Source organism: Pseudorasbora parva, chromosome 17 (genome assembly GCF_024679245.1).
Source record: "Pseudorasbora parva isolate DD20220531a chromosome 17, ASM2467924v1, whole genome shotgun sequence".
Lineage (NCBI taxonomy): Eukaryota > Metazoa > Chordata > Actinopteri > Cypriniformes > Gobionidae > Pseudorasbora > Pseudorasbora parva.
The window spans coordinates 6,498,882-6,520,203 of NC_090188.1; the positions used below are offsets into that span (position 1 = coordinate 6,498,882).

Sequence of the window (21,322 nt, forward strand, 5' to 3'; positions counted from 1 at the left end):
ATGTTTTCTGATATGTGTAGGTTTAATGAAGAGGATATGGTTTGTACAGAATAAATATCATTATGTCTGGAAAGTCCCTATAACATGAAAACACATTGTATGTGTGTGTGTGTGGGCATGTTTTTGTGACATATGAGGACACAAATGTGTATAATGACATGGGTACCAGGAGAGGGTGAAATATGAGGGCATTACCCATGTACCCACTTTTCAAAATGCTTATAAATTATACAGGATGAGTTTTTTTAGAAAGTAAAAATGCAGAATGTTTCCTGTGATGGGTAGGTTTAGGGGCAGGGGCAGTGCAAGGGGGAAGAAACTACGGTTTGTACAGTATAAAAAATCATTACGCCTATGGAATGTCCCCATATGTCACAAAAACAAGCGTGTGTGTGTGTGTGTGTTTTATCTTTTTTTTAACCTGGTGGGGAGTGTACACCGACTCATTTTTTGAAAAATGCAGAAAAGGTTGGGTAGGGAGAATATACAGTTTGTACAGTATAAAAAACATTGTCCATGGAGAGTCCCCACAAAGATAGTAAACGAGAAGTGTGTGTGTGTGTGTGTGTGTGTGTGTTTACTGCTGTTTTTCCATTATAAGGACAGTTGAAGGCATTGCCGTGGGCTTTGATTTCAGCCTGGTTCTTTCAGCTCGGCTCATCAGCTGGAAATATTTACATTCTCAGATCCCTTAATCTTTAACAAAAGAAGCATGAGGTTCTGTCTTAGATTTCAACACAAGATGTGCACAACACACACCAAAGATTGAGACGGTGATAGAGCTAACTTCAGCTAAAGGCCTGCAAGCAACACACTTCTCAAGGGCCACAGTCTGAAATATCATATACTGCACCAGTTTGGGCTCAGTGTAGAGTGTTTTTGAAATAAGTCTCTTGTGTTTAGCAAGGCTGCATTTATTTGACCAAAACATACAGTAATATAATTAAATATTATTCAAACGTAAATATAAATCGGCGTCATTACTCCAGTCTTCAGTGTCACATCCTTCAGAAATCATTCTGATATGATGATTTGCTGCTGGAGAAACATTTGTTATTATTATTATCAATAATAAGTTGTGCTGCCTAATATTATTTTGAAAATCATACTACTTTTTTCCAGGATTCTTTAATGAAAAGAAATCTGTTGTAACAGTATAAATGTATATCTGTGATCAATTAGAAGGATCCTTGCTGAATAAAATTATTAATTACTGTTTTTACACAGTAAGTCGTTGTGGGCTCTTAGGTCATGCCGACAGCCTCTGGACACACAGCTGTGTGCGAACAGACCTTCCTATCGATCCAACATTTAGCTCAAGGATTCATATATCGGATCAAATGGAGCATGAGAGAGATTTGTTTTCACGTTACTGCACCTGACTTTCGCTAACTTTTAGGCATTTTTGGTTTTTATAGTTCTGCCCTGATTTGTGTATTGTTCCATTGATTGTCTTGCACTATATAAAATGTATACACACAATAAAGAAACTTCATGATCTCGCCTTGGGCCCCTTAAAAACACTGGGCATTTATATTTCCTTTTATTATGGGTACAGATAAAACCTGGTCATATCAACTGGTTCAAGATGCTCTGCCATCCACAATTAATCTGCTTGACAAAGTTTGACCAGGTTAACCATCTATTCTAAACCAACTTATACGAACTAGCTCGATTTCCCAACAGACATCCTTAATGCTCAAACTAATGAATTGGTTGAAGTAGGGTCAACTTAAATTAAACAAATTAGTTCAATCAAATTATTTTGAGAATTTCATTGATTTGAGTTTTATGAACTAGTTTTAAGAGTTTTGCCATAGCACACTAAAGGGATAGTAAATGCTCAAATGTAGGGCCCTATCATCATACACCCAGCGCAATGCAACGGCAAGCATCACGCAAGTGTTTTTTGCTAGTTTCAGGCAGACAGTTCTCGTTTTCACATCCTGCGCCACTTTTGTTTAAATAGCCAACGCACTCGCACCCATCTGCTCATGGGTGTGTTGGTCTGAAAGCGTGAAAGATGTGTTCAGGCACATTGTTGCCTCGTTGCTATTTTGAGGAATTGAAAACGACTGCACCATTGACCAACAAAAACCTGGTCTAAAGTCAGTAGCGCAGTATTTTTTTTGTTATTTAAAGGGTGTGTTAGTAATATGAGCCGTTAGGCGGGTGCACAACGCACATACACTCCTCATTACACACACAGGGACGCGCAGCCGCACACACACATTTAAATATTAAAAATAAAAGGATTCCTCTCTGGTGAAGCGTTCAGTCTTTCCGCTCACAAATTTCGCTGTGTAAATAGCCAATCTGCCATGATGCAAGCGCAACTGGCTTTTAAATCGAATGGGAGAAGAGATTTTGATTGGTTTATTGCACGTTACGCCCAAAACACACCCATTAGTCATTAAGAGACTATGAACAACCCTTTTAGATCATGTCGTGGGAGGGGTTACCATCATGATGACGACCTGAGCATGAGCTTGATTTGACAACTATTTATAAAATAAATATTTTATAAAAATATATTAAATAAATAAAAAATTAAGAGACCACTTAACATTGAAAAAAAGTGGTCTCTTAAAAATATATACGGCTATCGAAGCATTATGTTACCAATTAAGCTGTATTTAAAGCTAAAGTTTCCTCTATTAAAATATTTAAGTTGAGATTACATTCTTTTTTAAGTTAAATGTAGGAATTTGCTTACTTAAATATTTCAAGCTAAGAGCAATTAAAATAAAATCATGGCAATTCGGCTTAATTGAACTTTGAATTTCTTAACTTTTATAAAAATGGATGTAACTGATTACCTCAACCACCTTTTTTGAGTTTTGCCAACTTATTCGGGTTCACAGGAAAAAAAGGCATTGCAGTATATATGAAGCAAAAGAGATGTAGTTTATAAATAAAATTCATTCAGTATCCAATAGTATAATTAAAAAATGACTATTCTACTTATATTTCTTTATACTATGTATTTTTATGCTTATTACAGTATAACAGGTTTAGATTAGCAACAAATTATTGGCAAACACTACTGAAATCAATTATGAGTCGAGTCTCCGGTTGCAACATGTATATTGCATGCAGTGATATTGTCACAAATGCGACCTTTCTACCCAACTCTCTGAACTCTATAGCATTATATTTCTAAAATTTGAGCCTGCCCAAAAGGTCATGGCTACGTGGAAAAGTGTTTCACCTTCTCAGATGATGTAAATGAATAAACTCACTGCACGCTGCCAGAGAGGAGCTCAGCATGCCAATGAACCATGTGTCTGTTTGTCTTAATGCTCACTTGTCATGTCTTTCTTCCTTCTCTCCCTTTTGTCTGTGTGATCATAGGATATCCTTCCAGCGGGAGCTGGAAACGATTATATCATCTCTGCTGAAGCTCACGCTCTTTCATCTGTGTGGAAACATCCTGAATCAGCCCGACCGGGAGGATGAAGCGGCACGGAAAATCAAGCTTCTGAGAGCTGAATCAGAGCTTGCTGGAGTTGGATGGGAATATTAACCGCAGTAAGTAAGCAGCCGTAACTGGAAGAGACGGGAGTTTTTAAAGGGCTTCGTACAGGCTGAGGGCTTTCTGGGATGCATTAAGGAGAGCTGTGGTCCGCCCACCATGTTTAACAGGCCCACATGTGCGTGGCGAGGGGTATTCGGACGCCCTTGTGCCAAGCCGTGGCGCATGATCTCACTTCCCCTGCTGGTCACAGCGGTTTAAGATTGGCCACTGGTCGCTGTGACCATTTGTGGCCCAATGGGAAGCCAGTGACTTTTGAAGGCCTCTGTTCTTTATGCAGCGATGGCTTAAACACAGTGTCTAAGTAGGAAGCCAGACGCCTGCATGCGGTCAGAAAATTCTCCATCTTCTATCCCTTTTTTTTCCTGTTCTCTTTTTAACGCATGGGTTGATGGAGTACTTTACACACACACACACACACACACACACACACACACACACACACACACACACACACACACACACACACACACACACACACACACACACACACACACACACACATGTTGGTCTATGTGGTTTACAGGGACTCTCCATAGGCGTAATGGATTTTATACCGTACAAACCGTATTTTCTATCCCCTTACACTGCCCCTGCCCCTAAACCTACCCATCACAGGAAACATTCTGCATTTTTACTTTCTCAAAAAAACATCATTTAGTATTTTTTTAAGGCCATTTGAATTATGAGGACATTTGATATGTCCCCATAAACCACATTTATAGAGTAATACCAGTGTAATACCCATGTAGTTATACAAATTTGTGTCCTCATAAACCACATAAACAGGCTCACACACACACACACACACACACACACACACACACACACACACACACACACACACACACAAACACAAACACAAACACAAACACACACACACACACACACACACACACACACACACACACACACACACACACACACACACACACACACACACACACACACGTAGAAACCTGCAGAAAGCATTTGAAATTGTAATGATGATGAGTAACAATTTTTGAATGGCTTCTGTCCACTGCAGTCTTCTTGTATTTTTCTATTTTTATTATTATTATTATTTTTAATTCAGATCGTTGGTAGAAAATATACTTTTGGGTTTTTATTATATGAAGATCTCCACAACAATGTTTTGGCATGTTTCTTTCCAAATCTATAAAAAAATTAGCTTCAGTTTCTGTTAACCTGGTAACTGAATACAAGGCGTTTTTCACTTCCAGCCTTGCTTAACAATTATATATCACTTATCAATTATTAAATACGAAATCAATAGTATATATTAATATAAATGTGGTTTGGAATTGGTAAAATGTTCTTGGAAAAAAAACATATGGTCAGAATATCAACTTGCATAATAATTATGCATGCAGTGAACTTCAGGAATTTAATTAGAATTAACATGTTTTTTTCAATTCTGAATGCCGTTCATCTATGAGTGTGAGTGATGCTCAACCTATTGTCGGGCTATCACCAGAGCAAGCTCAATTTAAAATTGAACATTGATCTGGGAGTCTGCTCTGTATTTTCTGCTGCACAAGAGACATGACCAACGGGCATTATTTGTATGATTGTGTATGCAATTGTGTAGTCCTTCAACCAATCAGACCATTGATCCATCACTTCTCTATCTGCCATCGTGTTAAACCCGCCAATTGCATGTCAGGTGGCTAAGCCAGTCTGTGATTGGTTCCTGCAAAAATGTAACAGAAGCAGTAGAAATTAATGTACAGGTTTCCCGACTGGAGTTGCAGGCTGGGTTTACCCAGTCTACTCAACCTACAAACTGTCTCTGTATATGAAGCTGTGATAGGAGAAAGTATTTTAACATTGACGTAATGACACACGTCATCTGTAACAGGAGGATCAAAAGGGCAAACTAGAAAACGCAGATATTTTTGATTATTTTTTTCATAACTGACATTTGACGCATACCTGGCCTTACTAGCTCTACACTACAGCCTATGAACATACACTTCTGCTCGAAGAGTTTTTGTTGGATCGGAGTGTGTGTGTCTATTTGAGTATGTACTAGTGTGTGGTGGTTGATGATTGACAGGAGAGGAAGTGGGGGGGGGGGGGGGGGGGGGGGGGTGGTTGGCAGTCACACACTGGAAATGCGTGAGTGGCGCCAGAAGAGTTTTGTCTGGCTCACACACACCTGCTAACCAAACCAGCTCTCATCTGAAGCCAACACTAAGATGAGTGTGTGTACATGCCCTGTGCTGTGCTTGTGTGTGCCCTGTTCAGAAGCTTTGACAGGATCCTTTGATTTAGAAGCAATGAAATTAATATTCAGTCTCACATCAGAGTCATTCCAGTTATTGATCAGAGCATCAGAAGTGATCATCAACACTAGTTTCTCATCAGCTCATATTCTTTCTCTGTCAGATGTTGGGTGTGCAGATCGGTTCCGCTTACACTGTACATCATTCATCTTCGGTGATTTATTTTTTCTCTCTCTGGAGCTGTAGTCTCCAAACTAAGTTTACATGCACAAAAATAGATAATTAAAAAAATGTTTTCGAAAGAAGTCTTTTATGCTCACCCAGGGTTTATTTATTTAATCAAAAATAGAGTAAAAACAGTAATATTGTGAAATATTTGTACAATATTTTTTTTTCAATATTTCTAAAATGTAATTTATTCCTGTGATGCCAAGCTGAATTTAAGCATCATTACTGTAGTCTACTGTAGTGTCACATGATCCTGTATATGTATATATAAACAATTTTTGTATATATATATAAATACACACACACACACACACACACACACACACACACACACACACACACACACACACACACACACACACACACACACTCACCTAAAGGATTATTAGGAACACATGTTCAATTTCTCATTAATGCAATTATCTAATCAACCAATCACATGGCAGTTGCTTCAATGCATTTAGGGGTGTGGTCCTGGTCAAGACAATCTCCTGAACTCCAAACTTAATGTCAGAATGGAAAAGAAAGGTGATTTAAGCAATGTTGAGCGTGGCATGGTTGTTGGTGCCAGACGGGCCGGTCTGAGTATTTCACAATCTGCTCAGTTACTGGGATTTTCATGCACAACAATTTCTAGGGTTTACAAAGAATGGTGTGAAAAAGGAAAAACATCCAGTATGCGGCAGTCCTGTGGGCGAAAATGCCTTGTTGATGCTAGAGGTCAGAGGAGAATGGGTCGACTGATTCAAGCTGATAGAAGAGCAACTTTGACTGAAATAACCACTCGTTACAACCGAGGTATGCAGCAAAGCATTTGTGAAGCCACAACACGCACAACCTTGAGGCGGATGGACTACAAGGGCAGAAGACCCCACCGGGTACCACTCATCTCCACTAAAAATAGGACAAAGAGGCTACAATTTGCACAAGCTCACCAAAATTGGACAATTGAAGACTGGAAAAATGTTGCCTGGTCTGATGAGTCTCGATTTCTGTTAAGACGGATGGTAGACTCAGAATTTGGCGTAAACAAAATGTGAACATGGATCCATCATGCCTTGTTACCACTGTGCAGGCTGGTGGTGGTGGTGGTGGTGTAATGGTGTGGGGGATGATTTCTTAGCACACTTTAGGCCCCGTAGTGCCGATTGGGCATCGTTTAAATGCCACAGCCTATCTGAGCATTGTTTCTGACCATGTCCATCCCTTTATGACCACCATGTACCCATCCTCTGATGGCTACTTCCAGCAGGATAATGCACCATGTCACAAAGCTCGAATAATTTCAAATTGGTTTCTTGAACATGACAATGAGTTGACTGTACTAAAATGGCCGCCACAGTCACCAGATCTCAACCCAATAGAGCCCTGGATGTGCATCCCACAAATCTCCATCAACTGCAAGATGCTATCCTATCAATATGGGGCAACATTTCTAAAGAATGCTTTCAGCACCTTGTTGATACAATGTCATGTAGAATTAAGGCAGTTCTGAAGGCAAAAGGAGGTCAAACACAGTATTAGTATGGTGTTCCTAACAATACTTTAGGTGAGTATATATATATATATATATATATATATATATATATATATATATATATATATATATATATATATATATATATATATATATATATATATATATATATATATATATATATATATTAGGGCTGTCCTCGACTAAGGATTTTGACAATCGATTCAGAATTGTCGAATCTCTCTATGGTCGACTGATAGTCGAATCATCTGTGTGAATGAGTTGGGAGGGGCACGACACTGTCAGCAGAAGGGTAAAACTATTTTTATTTTCCTTTACACACTGCACACAGCAACAACTTTTAATAAAGCGACCAAAACTGACAAACGAACTGACAGACGAACTGACAATGGCTTTCTTATTTAGGTTTAAATAGATAAACATTCATAAACCGTTTTCTCATAACATGTTAAAGCCACATCACACAAATATATAAAAGAACATTTTGATAAATAAACCTAAAAAAATACCTGCCTAGAGAGGAAATGAACACTTTGAGTGCGTTTACATGCACGTTCTAAAGCCGACTGTGCCTAAAGCGAGTGAAGACGTACGCGAAGCTCAGCCCCGCGCGCCTCAGGATCTCACACTGCCACCTGACGCGCACATTATATACACGCGAGCTCAATTTTGAATTGACTGACAGATGAGCTGCACGAAAGCGCTCTGTGGTTCCTGAGTGGCCGCGGACAGGCGCTGAATGCTGCCGCCGGTGTGTGTACACTCATTGAACGTGTTCTAATTTTAAAGGCGCGGTGGCGGTGCAAAGCTCAGCGCCCTTAAAGGGGTCGCACACCGATGCTCAGCTCAGCTCAGCGCCGCGACACGTCTTTAAAATATTGAGCACCCCCATATTGCCAAAATGGTATGATCCTCGTTTCATAACACCCGCGAAGATTCGACCGTGAGATCGGTGGTCGAATCAGGCTCCGCATATCGATGCATCGAATCTTCGACTATTCGGGGTCACCCCTAATATATATATATATATATATATATATATATATATATATATATATATATATATATATATATATATATATATATATATACACATTATGTGAAAGAATATATGTAATTCTTCATGCCATGTAAGAATTATGAAAAAAAGGAAATTAAAGAAAATTCAAATGAAGTCTATTTATCGAATGTGATCTGCTGGCGACTCACAGGCTGCATGTGGGCTACCAGTTTCCCACGGGCATCGTGTTGGAAATTGCTCTACTAGAATCTCTGACATGAATCAGAATTGATGACAAAATGTAATGCTTGCACAAGTAAAAACATGTTACTGAATTATAAATCTGAACAAATGTGTCATGATTTGGATGATAACTGCAATCGACAAATCTTTCGATCTTCGGCAGCAAAATTGGATCATTGACTAGAATTCCGTAATGGAATGTTTTTTAAGAAACTTCAGGATCCTGACGACATGGCAGAATTACTGCGGTAACTTGCTTTCCAAATCCACTAACACACTGATCTGATCCAGAAGACCCTGCCCAGTAAATTCCTCTTCTTTTTTTATTGCCATTCCAGATTAATCTAGACAAGAGGCACAACTTATGACCTTTTATTTACAGTCTCTTTCCATGAAATAATGTGGCTGATGTAGAGAGAAACATGGAAGACTGGCAGTTTGAACTCAGAAACTCACCTGTAAACCATTGTTATTTTACTATTTTCAGATACTATTATAGTTTTTATAAATATTTATTTCCATTTTCATTTAATTTTAGTTAGTAATTTTTGTAATGTTTTTGTCAAGTGTATATTTAAAAAAAAAAAAAAAAAAAAAAATTTATATTCCAGTTTTAGTCTTAGTTCTTTAGTTCACCCAAAAATGAAATTTCTGTCATTAATTACTCGAATGTTGTTCGACACGTCAGATCTTCCATTCATTTTCAGAACACAAATGAAGATATTTTTGTTGAAATCCGATGGTTCAGAAATGCCTTCGTTGACAATAATGTCGTTGTTAAAAGTCCATCTCACTACAGTGGCTCTACAATCATTTTATGAAGCAACAAAGCTTCGAACCGTTATGAATCAGTGAATCGATTCATGACTCGGATCGCCAAAGTCACGTGATTTTAGCAGTTTGGTGGTTTGACATGTGATCTGAATCATGAATCGATACGCTTATTCATAACGGTTCAAAGATTTGTTTTGAAATCAGCCCATCACTATATAAGTAATTATTTAGTTGTTGTTTTTTTTGCGCACAAAAAACTATTTTCGTCGCTTCATAAAATGATTGTAGAGCCGCTGTAGTGAGATGGGCTTTGTAACGACGTCTTTAGTGCCTTTTTGGGTCTTGAGAAAGGAAATGAGTGTCAATGGGGGCTTTTCTAAGACATCGGATTTCAACAAAAATATCTTCATTTGTGTTCCGAAGATGAACGGAGATCGTACGGGTGTCCAATGACATGAGGGTGAAGAATTAATGACAGAATTTTCATTTTTGGGAGAAATTACCCTTTTAGGACATCACATTTGTCATGTTGCTTTGGTAGCTGAAATAAAATTTTAAAGTAAAAAAAAAAAAGATATATTTGTGAATTCGGTGATGCCATGCAGGTTTTTCTTTACAAAGTGACATCGCCCTCTACTGACCTGGCAAGGTACAGCGTTTGTAATTGTTTGTAAAGATCCCACCCTCCCTTCAGAGCGTCTCCAAAGCCACGCTTCCTTCAAAACACATGAATGCACACAGCAAAGTCTGCAAAGCTTCTTGATTCGAGAGACCGTATTAAATTACCTTGTGTCTCAAAGCACATAATATTACAATAATAATGAACATAAACAGCTTACAGAGCTATAGCTTAATTTTGAAGTTGTGAGTACTGCCATTGAAACGCATTATTCAGAGGATGTGAACAGCTACAGGTAGAAAGTCACGGGTTGCCATCTAATATTTATTGTTACAACATGGTGTGATCGCAGCAAAAGGACAGTAGGTAGGACATCGAATCATTGTATACAGATACACCAGTCAGTCATAACATTAAGACCACCTTCCTAATATTGTATTGGTCCCCCATTTGCTGCCAAAACAGCCCTGACCCATCGATGCCTGGACTCCAGACTCCTGAAGGTGTGCTGTGGGATCTGGCACCAGATATTAGCAACAGATTCTTTAAGTCCTGTAAGTTTCAAGGTGGGGCCTCCATAGATCAGACTTCCACATTGGATTGACTTGCTCGATTGGATTGAGATCTGGGGAGTTTGGAGGCCAAGTCAACACCTCAAACTCATTGTTGTTCTCCTCGAATCATTCCTGAAACATTTTTGCTTTTTGGTAGGGTGCATTATCCTGCTGAAAAAGCCACAGCCACCAGGGAATAGCGTTTCCATGAAAGGGTGAACATGGTCTGCAACAATGCTTAGGTAGGTGGTACGTGTCAAAGTAACATCCACATGGATGGCAGGACCCAAGGTTTCCCAGCAGAACATTGCCAAAAGCATCACACTGCCTCATCCAGCTTGCTTTCTTCCTATAGTGCATCCTGGTGCCATGTGTTCCCCAGATAAATGACACACACGCACCCAGCCATCCACGTGATGTAAAAGAAAACCTGATTCATCAGACCAGGCCACCTTCTTCCATTGCTCTGTGGTCAAGTTCTGATGCTCACGTGCCACTGTTGGTACTTTCGGCGGTGGACAGGGGTCAGCATGAGCACCCTGACTGGTCTATGCAGCCCCATACGCAACAATGGTCTGTTTGATTGGACCACAGGCTAGCCTTCTCTCCCCACGTGCATCAATGAGCCTTGGCTGCCCTTGACCCTGTCGCTGGTTCACCACTGTTCCTTCCTTGGAGCGCTTTAGATAGATACTGACCACTGCAGACCGGGAACAGCCCACAAGAGCTGCAGTTTTGGAGATGCTCTGACCCTTTGTAGTCTAGCCATCACAATTTGACCCTTATCAAACTCGTTTCAAACTTGCTCATTTTTCCAGCTTTTAACACATCAACTTTTAGGACAATGTTCACTTGCTGCCTAATACATCCAACCCACTAACAGTTGCCGTGATGAAGAGATAAGTCAGTCTTATTCACTTCACCTGGCCATAATGTTATGCCTGATCGGTGTGTATGTACAATACATGTTTTAATATTTAGAACACTTCTACTATTGTCTGCTATCAGGATGTAACGAGAGTTTCAACCAGTATAACAAAAAGTGTTTATAAAACAAATTGCTTGCCCTACCTTTAAGGGCAGCATTAAATGTGCTGTAAGCAATGTTAGCCATTTTGGTCATTTCCACTAGGCAGTGCCTGAAAGTCTTCTGATGGGATAAACAATACGGTCCAGAAGTCACATCCTTTTTTCTTTTCTTTTTTTTTTTTTTTTTTTTTTTACAGTTTATTGAGTCTATAGCACCATGGCCTAACCTCATACCCACCTGAGGATCCATGTGTGGCCTCCTGTCATCATGGTTATTTTAATGCTGCGACCTCGTGCAGGTCTGGACGACTGCGGCCACTCTTGGCTTGTGTGGTATTTTCCTGCCCAGAAACAATGAGCACAGCTACAGATCACTCCAGACCAGATGGGTAAAGGAGTCTCGCGCAGACCACCGCTGCGGCCACTGAGTTTGAAACCCAAAGCCAATGAGGTGGTGGAGAAACAGTCTACACACACCACACACAAACACACAGGAAGAGACAAGGACTTCCATTCATTCAGCAAATGCTTGTCCATGTTCATTGAAGACTAAATATCCTGTATGTTTGATTAACGCATAGTTTCATCAATGATATGCAAAATATAATATGCCAATATACAGGTTTTTAACTGCTAGAGGGCCAAAAGGATTTTCCTTTTACGATTTTGAAACCTTTTGTTTTGCCTTTATTTAAAGGCCTCAGACCCCCCTGTAACTGGCACTGTTTGACTTTATGCATTCAAAATCTTAATACCTCTCAGTTCGTTGGCATTGCTGTAGGTCTGTGTGTAGGGATGTTATATATTTGTGGTGGGTTGGTGCAGTATAATCAGGGCCATTTCTTGCAGTCTTGGCTCTTTCCTTGTGCGTTCACAGTTGAATAGCACTGCGTTACTGTGCCAATGACTGCGGTTTCAATAAAATCTAATAATTTCAGTCTTTATATCTTATTACAGTCAGTCACTTTAATGTCAGCTCTCTGTTGCAATGCCAACGTTACCCATGAATGACTCGAGGAACGGAAAAGAGAGGTACAGAAAATGGATAAGTGGAGTGTGTTAGTAGAGTTCCTCAAATATAGATCTAAAGTCAAAAAAGACGAGTAGGAGAAAACTGCTTCACAGTTACACTAAAAAGAGTTTGGGGTTAGTAAGATTTTTCCCCCAAAAGAAATTAATAGTTTTATTCAGCAAAGATGCATTCAACTGATCAAAAGTGACAGTAATACATTTATAATGTTACAAAAGTTTCCCATTTCAAATAATTGCTGTTCGTTTGAGCGTTATATTCCTCAAAGAATCCTGAAAAAAATGGTTTCCACAAAATTATTTAGCAGCTGTTTTCAATACTGATAATAATCAGAAATGTTTCTTGAGCAGCAAATCAGCATATTAAAATTATTTCTGAAGGATCATGTGACACTGAAGACTGGAGCAATGATGCTGAAAATACAGCTTTAAAATGAAAACAGTTATTTTAAATTGCAATAATATTTTACAATTTGACTGTTTTTACTCTAATAAACATTTATAATTTATCTAATAAATGCAGCCTTGGTGAAGAAAAGAGCCATGAAATAATCAATAAACCTTTGAAAGGTAATATGCTGTCACAAACCAAAATTTTAAAATTATTATTTTTGGTGCTTTTTTTGTTTTGTTTTTGGTAATGCTATATTTGACAGCCTTATGTAATTGTTCAACCTGAAAGTCTAAAATTTATATTTATTTTTCACACAAAAATGATCCTCATCCTCATGTCACATGAGTAAAAGTCCCCATGCAGTCAGCTCACATTTGTCTCCTTTAAGAGTTTCAGAAGTGATATGAAATATAACCAAAAACTGCAATCATATCAGAGACCACGAGATCATCAGAGACCTCAATATGAAGCTCTTATTGCATTCTTCTTATGAACATCACATTCATTTTATAGCTCCGAATGTCAACATTTGACGCTTTTGATTTCTCCAAAGGAATTTTAGAGACTAAGTTGAAATGGCCCATAACTTTGAACACGACCGAGGTGCCAAAAAGACCAAGCGCTGAGCAATACAACTTTCCTTCGGCTTGTAAAGTGAATTGTGTGTGCAGATGTACCTGACGCAGCACGGGACGCCGGAGCACTCTGAGTTTCTGTGACTGTGGTCGGTTGCATTACTGAAGGAGGTGGAAGTGGGTTTGTGGCTTTGGTTCTGTTTACTGCCATCAGTGCTTTTGTGATTGTTTGTACTTAGGGAAGGGTGGAGTGTACGGTAAATGCCTCCTGTTGGGCAGCCACACTGCAGGGAGCATTGGCCACAGAAACCCTGGAGATGTGCAAGTCAAAATGAGGTGTGTTTCAGTCGGCTTTAGAGAGAGGATGCATTTGAGAGGGTGTATACGTGTTATGTCTCATTAGGAGAGCATGCATGCACAACAAAAGCAATTTTCTATATTTTTCTAGCACTTTATTTCCCCCCTGAAGTCCACTTAAAATGTTGTTTTTTATATGAGCTTTTTTCAACCTCTGTTTGACCATTTTAGACTTGTTTGACCGTTGACCATTAAAGACTACTATTTAGACCTTATGTGTATGTAAATTTCCTCTGTTTTGATTGATTAATCAGATTTTTCATGCATAATGGGTACAATCAACCCCATGATCCTTTGTGATTTACAAAATATTTCATAGTTTTTCATATTACATCTGAAGCCATACATTTTGTATGACAAACAATCCAATTTTCATCATATTTATTGTGGCAGAAGTTTGTTAATAGTGAGAATTGGACCCTAATCTAAAGTTAACATCACATTATATGTAATTTTACTGTAAAATAATGTTAAATGAATTTTATTTTTTTACAAGTATTATCCTTTACTTTATAGTGAAAAACAGTAAAAGACATGTCCCTTTGGGACACATCACATATATGATTATATCTTATTTTGTTTTGTTTAATTTCTTGCTATCAGTAATGTACAATAGGGTGTTTTGTTACATTTTATGTTATTTAGTTAATGTTTATCGCGTTATTTAGTCTGATGTTTATCTCTGTGTGTCTAATTTCCTCACACAAAACTGAGAAAAACGGTCACAAAACTGTCGTTTGACCTCTAAAGAGTTAAAATCAAGTGCATGAGTTCTGAAATTTGTGTTGCTTTTAAGGTGTTTTTGTGCTTTCTGGAGCTTGGCAGTAAAAATAACCATGTTGCATTGGGGCAAACCTTGGGCATTCTGCCTAAGTCTTCGTTCCTGTTTTTTAAGGTCAAAGGCCACTTGCAGTTTCTCGTTCTTCTTTCTTTAAGCAACAGGCAGCAGATAGGCCTTCTCACCATGAACAATACGATAAGGTCCACTGACAAGTGTGTACATACGTCAAAATGGACTCTTATGTTACAGTGTAGATCCATCATTAATAATCCTCGAAACAAGAAACATCTGCGTCATAGTCTCCTGCGGCGTAATAGATGGCTTTAATTCTCCCTTCCAGTCATGCTCCGTGATCATTTCTATATTTGCGCAGAATTTCAATCCCTCAGCGTGGACATATAATCATTGGCTGTGAGCAGAGGGGGTACCTGGGTAATGTGTTTAACAGCAATGATCCTGTTTAACTGCAGCCTCTGTTTGAACATGAGAAACTGCCTGATGGTCAGAATCAATTTCCTTACGGCCAAATTACTCCCACATCGGCTTAGAGTTTCACCTAAATGGCCAAACCTTAAAACACTAATACTATTGCTATTAAATTAGAGCCTCAATCATATAGTTCAAGTTATGCTTAATGCTGTTTGCTTTATTTATTGATGCACTGAGGGAGGCAGAGAGACTTTGAGTGTCCTCCAGTGTTTTGTATTCAAAGAATAGCTGTATCTGTGTGTGCACACCTTATCTGATGAATAGATAAGTGTGTCTGTGTAGATGTGTTTTATAATGGTAATCATACTTAATGGCATTGCTGCAAATGATATATCTAATTTTTCAGTCTTTTGATGATATCCGATGTCTCGGTATTTATGCATTTGCTCTTAAATGTATTTTCCTAGAAACCATTATTTCAATCAGTCACTGCTTCCAATTAGATTCAAAATGTTTAATGAAAGTAAAATACAGTAAAGTTCTGACGGTTGTTCACTTAATGAACACAACAAGAATGATTGAATCATTTTTTTTACACCAAACATCATACCCAGTTTCACACACAACCGTTCAAAAGTTTGGGATCGTTATGATTTTAAAAAAAAGGGCGAAAAAAGAAATGAATACTTTTCTGCAGGGATGCTTTACATTGATCTTAAGTAGATCAGCATGATTCCTGAAGGATCATGTGACACTGAAGACTGGAGTAATGATGTTGACAATTCAGCTTTGATCACAGGAATAAATTACATTTTACAATATTTCACATAGTTATTTTTAATTTTATTTCATATTTTGTTCAAATAAATGCAGCCTTGGTGAACATTAAAGTCATCTTTTAAAACCATTTAAAAAACACACTTTAAAATAGTGTACATATACTGTTACTAAAATATTTGAATGTATATGTTGATACTTTTGTGAACAGTCATTATGCAAATTAACAATTCAACTGAAAATATCAATCTTATCCACATCAAGGCCATTGTTGGGTTTGAATGGATTCTAAGCGGTTCAGACTGAATGAATTGCTGAAGATTAATGTTCAGGGTTAGAGGATTTGACCAAACCCTAAGCAGAATGCCTTGAGAAGTGTAATTCACCGGATCCCAAATGCCCCAGTGAGTGGGGTTTAACTGGTGGTTAGAGTCAGATCAGCTGCCGTACACCAGGCTGGTGAGGGGTGACTCTGCCCTGGGAGAGAGGCTATAGATCTGTGGCAAATGTGGGCACTCGGTAGACCATCTGACCAGGCCACACATCAGCAGAACACAGGCCTGCCACCCTAACTCACACAAAGAGAGAGGGAATTACTGTCGGTCGGCTTTTTCGCACATATATTTTGTGTGGCAGCCCCTTGTGGAAAATGCACATGAATTTTACATGTGAACACATGTTAATCATATATGTGCATGTTAAATACATGTGTTTTTTTGTGTGAAAATGGCGTTTGCGGCTTGAAATTTGCACATATGGGAACATTTCTAAGACCACATAAAAAATCACATGTGAAATTCATGTGTTGGTTTGAAAGGCAGTGGTTCTTAACTGGTTTTGCTTCAAGAACCGGATTAGACATCTAGGGCCAGATTTACTCAACAGGGCAAATTAGTGTGACAGGGCAATTTCATGAAAGCAGCGTTGGGAATGGAAAGTTCAGCCGGATCATTTCCATAACGAGCATTTCCAAATTAGCATCTGGTTTAAGACAGGCTTTTTTTTGCTTTTAAGTTTTTTTTTTTTTTCCATTTAAAAAAAGAACCATTATTCACCGTTGAATAATGCCGCTAATACCAGTAAATTGACGAGCACAAACCTCGTCCAATCAAATGCTCTCTGTAATCTAAAGCATCCCGCCCCCTAAATTATAAATAGATGCTGAAGCTGCGTTTTGTTAGCCTGACAAGCCAGACCCACATCAAGATGTTTGGTCTGGAAACTCACCATTGGCAGCTCAATCCGAGGGGCGGGATAAACGGTTGTCTTTCAAACTCCCTCTGCACGCGATAGGATAGCGCTACAACCAACCAGAGCAACGAAGGTGAAGCGGAGCTAGTTGACAGATTAAACTTTCCCCGTATCCGGTCGGCAAAACTCCGAACACATCTTCCCTTCTTAAGAATAACTTCAGTGCCGTTCTTTGTTCTTTTCTCAGAGAAAAGCTTAACTCCAAGTCTTCCGGAGGCGCGGGCAGAGCTGATTCGAAAGACCGCCGTTCGCCAGTTTCTGTGTTTAGTAGTAACACGCAAGCGAAACTCGGCCATGGTCATTATGTTAAGCCCTGCCCACCGACTCTATACACGATGTGATTGGCCCGACTAGAGTTTGGCGTTTGCAGCTCAGAAGTGTATTGAGAGTTGCTAGACGACACTCGCGGCAGATTAGATTTGCTGCCGCTAGGGTGTGTCTAGATTTCTAGGCTAGCGTTTTGTTACATAGACCCTTTTCACAGACTGTGATGATGCGTTTTAACTGTCATCAATAGTAAATCTGCAAAAAAAATTGGATTTTGATTTTATTTAATGTTTGTTCATTTATAACACACTATACTTTTTACATTATATTATATAAATATATATTTACTTTTGCATCAAATTACAAAAAACAACTTACCGCTGCTATGAGGGTGTTTCTAATACAGCGTCTATGTGAGTGAGAGTATTAGAAAAACTAGTAAAAACTTTCTTTTTAATGCCATTATCAATCTCTGTATTTTTTCCCTCTTTTTGAAAGTTGTGAAATCCCTATTGCTGCGTTTCTCTTTTGCTATTTGAGCAAATTGGGACACAACAAATATATTTAATATATTCTCTCATTCACTGCTATAAAAGTTAACCCAACTATGAAGACTTCTGCTCTGAGAAATCCAGAAATGTGAAAAGGGTCTATGGTTTCTACATGCTTAATGGCACATACTGATCAATATAGGGGATAGGGAATGATTCAGACAGTGTAAATATGCTTTCCATTGGGGTGAATTAAGTCTGGTTTCATGTTAGTGTCAAACGAACCTCTGCAGGACGCCGCAGACCAGAAAACTTATCGGACCCATTTGAATTCTGCACAGAGTGCTGTATATTAAAGCGATATAGAGGAGATTAGGGGGAGGAGACTGCGGCTTTACGCAGCTCAACAGCTCAAACTGTGATATAAACTAAACACTTTTGGCTATTTAAAAAAAAGGGGAGGATCTGTTTTGATACTTCCTGTCTTCCTATTTCATTTGAAATTATGTCAATACATTGAATAATGCTGCACGTTTCAAGGCACTTCAGCCTGCCTTTAAATTTTTGAACAGTAGGCTATATGTACAATTTAAATGTCACTCACAAACAGTGCATTCTGGGTTGCACCCCACAGCCATAGCTTTCAAACCTGTGATGCATTGAAATGCGTGTACATAAGCAGGGCTTGGCTTTTTAAATGTGAATATATTTGTGTAAATAAGCAGGTGAAGCATGTTATTCACCTGCTTCCTCCAGAGCGGATCAGTTCCGAGCGCATCAGCGAGATCTCGTATTCTCCGGAGGATGGCCACCCGGTCACGCTAATAACCTCTGACAGCCCGTCAGGCGTGAAGAGGGTGTAGAGTATCCACAGGGGCCGGAACACACCCCACATTCCCGCTCATTCCCGCTCCTGTGCTCTCGCTCACACACACTTACAGCACGTGCGGAGGGAGGGGCCGCTGGCACTAAAGTGACATTAATGGGGCCGTGCTGACACAACAAGGCGAGCGCAGGGACCACTTTTCCGCCTCTTCATTGGTGAAGCTGTCGCCTCGAGTTTCACCATCCCCTCCATCCCTGGACCGGCCCGATCAGGCTCGGGATTAGGTTTTCGTCTCGGGGAAGCGGTCACGTGATTTACTGTTGCTCCCTCGCTGGGCTACAGGTGGCCGGGATAAAATGACTACGGAACGATGTGTGGTTCAACCGCACCTCGGGTCTTAAAATGGGCCAGAATCCTCTGCTCTGTGACAGGCAGCCACGTGCAGCGTCACTGTATACTTCAAACACACACACATACACTAAAAGCCGGTTAATTATTAATGGACAAAATTAGAGCTTGAAAATTGTATCTTCATTACACACAAGAAGTAAATTGCCTCTATTGGTGAATCTGAAAAATGAAGGATAGTACATTTCAAATTGGTCTTTGGAAAAAAGTAATAAAATATGCTGTTTAAATCTAGATTGACCCTCTTAATTTACTCAGTCAATCCCGCAAGCAGCTTGGGAACTAGATGATTGTGGGCCATTTTAATGTTATTTTAGATTATTTTACAGTGAAAATTCTCTATTTATCATTAGAAGAGAGTTTATGTAGCCTTTAAACGAGAATGACTATAATTCTGAGCATTTTTATGTGATCTTGTATTTGTAAAAGTAAAATACTTTTGTGTTTGAATTACACAAATCATTTTTGCTGACCAATGAAACTGAGCAATGGATTTCTAGTTCCCAGCATGTTTTGGACATGACTGGACTGGGTGAGTAAATGTTGAAATTAGATGTTATTCTATGTGTTTTTGAGACAAGAGAAAGACTTTTTGTTGTTTAAAGAGTTTCTGTTATGTTTGGATTTTTTTGTGCTGAAGAGTTGAGTTTAGGCTATAATTAAGTTGTGTGCGACTACATGACAACTATGATGAATGAAGTTTTAGTGTGCTAATGTCAGAGCAAGTCAAACCTGCTCATCCCATACAATATATCAGTCATTTTTTTGACGTGAAAACATGTCATTGATAGCATTTAACTGAAAGAGATTTAGTTGAGTTACTTTAAAGATACAGTTCACCCAAAAATTAAAGTTCTTTCGTCATTTACTTGCTCTCATGTCGTTCCAAATCCATAAAACTTTAGTTTATCTTCGAAACACAAATAGATATTTTTAATGAAATCTGAGAGCTTTCTGTCCCTCCATTGACAACTACGCTACTACCACTTTGATGCTTCAAAAATGTCCACATGAATTGAGCGGTTTAGTCCACATTTTCTGAAGAGACTTGATTGCTTTATGTGATGAACAGATTTAATTTAGGCTTTTATTCACATGTAAACATTGATCAACTCACATCAATATGGTAAATGGAAGATCATGCATGATCGCTTGACGTAAAGAACCAATGAGGATCATTCTCATGTTACGCATCACATTTGAGTTTCTTCAAGAACCAATGAGGTTCATTCTCATGTTACATATCACATTTGAGCTTCTTCAAGAACCAATGAGGTTCATTCTCGTGTTATGCATCACGTTTGAGCTTCTTCAAGAACCAATGAGGTTCATTCTCATGTTACGCATCACGTTTGAGCTTCTTCAAGAACCAATGAGGTTCATTCTCATGTTACGCATCACGTTTGAGCTTCTTCAAGAACCAGTGAGGTTTCATTTTAATGTAGTCTAATTTTATTTGTCTTTACTTTAGTTAGGTTTCTAAGCAGTTAATTTCATTAAGATTGTTCAGTATTATTAATTTGTATTGATCAGTTTAGTTTGCATTAGCTACAACTGTGAGAGAGTTTTTCTCAGAGGATGTCAGTCTATCATCAGTGCTGTAGAGGCTGTAATGATGCTCAGATTCCAATGATATTCACAGCAAAATAGCAGAAGATCAGTTCAGCCGTAACAGCATGTTAATCGATTTGATTGGCCTGGGTCTCCTGGATATTGATCGGCTGATATTGCTTTCAAGTTCATGCTTTATGCATGGAAAAAGAGAAAATTGCGAGCTTTAACTTAGGGGTTAATTGGTGTTAATTCTTGCCATCACAAAACCCTGGAGCGTATGTACAAGATTCATTGTTGACTTAAGTGATTTATGTGGAGCTTTAGCTGTTGTTGATATTCTGAAGGATTGATTTACTGCAATAGTTCTAAAATGTGTTCGTTTTGTGTTTCTACTCAAAAAAATATGCGTTAATTCATTCAGAAATATTTCAGAGAAGCACAAGGGTGTGTGCATAGAGTTGAGTATGAATAAATA

The 21,322-nt window shown here is 38.8% G+C and overlaps 1 long non-coding RNA gene across 1 annotated transcript in view; it reads left to right on the forward strand.

The window, feature by feature from the left end:
• LOC137044577 (uncharacterized) overlaps positions 1-21,322 on the forward strand; it is a 56,717-nt gene that overhangs the window by 4,477 nt on the left and 30,918 nt on the right. The window contains exon 2 of the long non-coding RNA XR_010898612.1: positions 3,355-3,531. This is a non-coding gene — a long non-coding RNA (uncharacterized lncRNA). The remainder of the gene's footprint in view (positions 1-3,354; positions 3,532-21,322) is intronic.